Source organism: Macaca nemestrina, chromosome 5, assembly GCF_043159975.1.
Source record: "Macaca nemestrina isolate mMacNem1 chromosome 5, mMacNem.hap1, whole genome shotgun sequence".
In the NCBI taxonomy this organism is placed as follows: Eukaryota; Metazoa; Chordata; class Mammalia; order Primates; family Cercopithecidae; genus Macaca; species Macaca nemestrina.
In genome coordinates, this window is record NC_092129.1 from 176,259,405 (window position 1) to 176,260,805 (window position 1,401).

The window sequence follows — 1,401 nt, forward strand, 5'->3', positions numbered from 1 at the left end:
GATAGCCATCTTAAATAACAGAGTGTTCCGCATGACCACAGCCTCTGTCTGCACTTGTGCCTCTGATCCATATGACGCCAAGACCAACTATGCTTTTCATATGATTTCTCCAATTGGGTCCTGTGACCTTTCACAGAATTGCTGAACATTTCCTATGAGATCTATGGAGGACAAGGTGGAGAACACTGGTTCGGAGCAGTGATTTTCAAGGTGGGATGGGATAGGGTGGGGTTGAGTGGAGAGATGCATGTAGTTTGAAAGAACACATCTCAAAAAAAAAAAAAAACAACAACAACAACAACAAAATACCCACTGATTTCATAATACAAACTCCAAAAAGTCAAGCAGCAAAATGATTTCAGCTAATGGACAGTAGCAGATAACCAACTATGGATTCATCATTGTGGAGAAGGAGTCTGGATAAACATAGTTGAAAAACACTGGCTTAGAGGTAGAGACATGCCGACACGTGGAGAACAGTAAGAAACGTGTGCCAAAGAGAACAGTTGAGGGTCAGTGAGGGAATCCTGGGCCAGAACTTGTCACAGTCTTCTGAAAACCAAAGAGCACATCCAGAAGAAAACCAAGATGGCCCGTCAACCTTCTTGGCCCTGTGGTTACTGCAGAGCTCCAATCTGCTTTAGCCGTGTCAGCAATTCCCCACTCTGTTGCATAGGGACTAGATCACTGCATCCGCCTATACAATCTTTACCGATAAAGACTCGAGGAACCGTTCTTACTCCCGTGAGCTGTTGCAAATAATCTTGAATCTCATTAGTGTGGTTGGTAGCTGTGATATCGACAAATTCCAGAAGCCCTTGTTTGATGGGCAATTGACTGAGGATCTCTTGGGCCCTCCTGCAGTATGGGCAGGTGGGCTTGATGAACACAACCACCTTCTCAGGCTGGATTTTGCTGTTCACAAACTCTTGAGCCATGCCAATGGGCTGCGGTCTCCCCAGGAAGAATCCTCAGTTGCAGGTATTGCTTGGGGTATTGAGCCTAATATTGTTATGTGTGAAGTTGATCCTGTCATTATGATGTTCGCTGGTTATTTTGCCCGTTAATTGATGCAGTTTCTTCGTAGCATTGATGATCTTTATAATTTGGCATGTTTTTGCAGTGGCTGGTACCAGTTGTTTCTTTCCATGTTTAGTGCTTCCTTCAGGAGCTCTTGTAAGGCAGGCCTGGTGGTGACAAAAATCTCTCAGCATTTGCTTGTCTGTAAAGGATTTTATTTCTTCTTCACTTATGAAGCTTAGTTTGGCTAGATATGAAATTTTGGGTTGAAAATTCTTTTCTTTAAGAATGTTGAATATTGGCCCCCACTCTCTTCTGGCTTGTAGGGTTTCTGCTGAGAGATCCACTGTTAGTCTGATGGGCTTCCCTTTGTGGGTAACT

General features: G+C 43.8%; 1 pseudogene; it reads right to left on the bottom strand.

The window, feature by feature from the left end:
- Positions 1-329: 329 nt before the first annotated feature.
- LOC105487396 (glutaredoxin-1 pseudogene) lies at positions 330-938 on the bottom strand (annotated as a pseudogene).
- Positions 939-1,401: the final 463 nt, after the last annotated feature.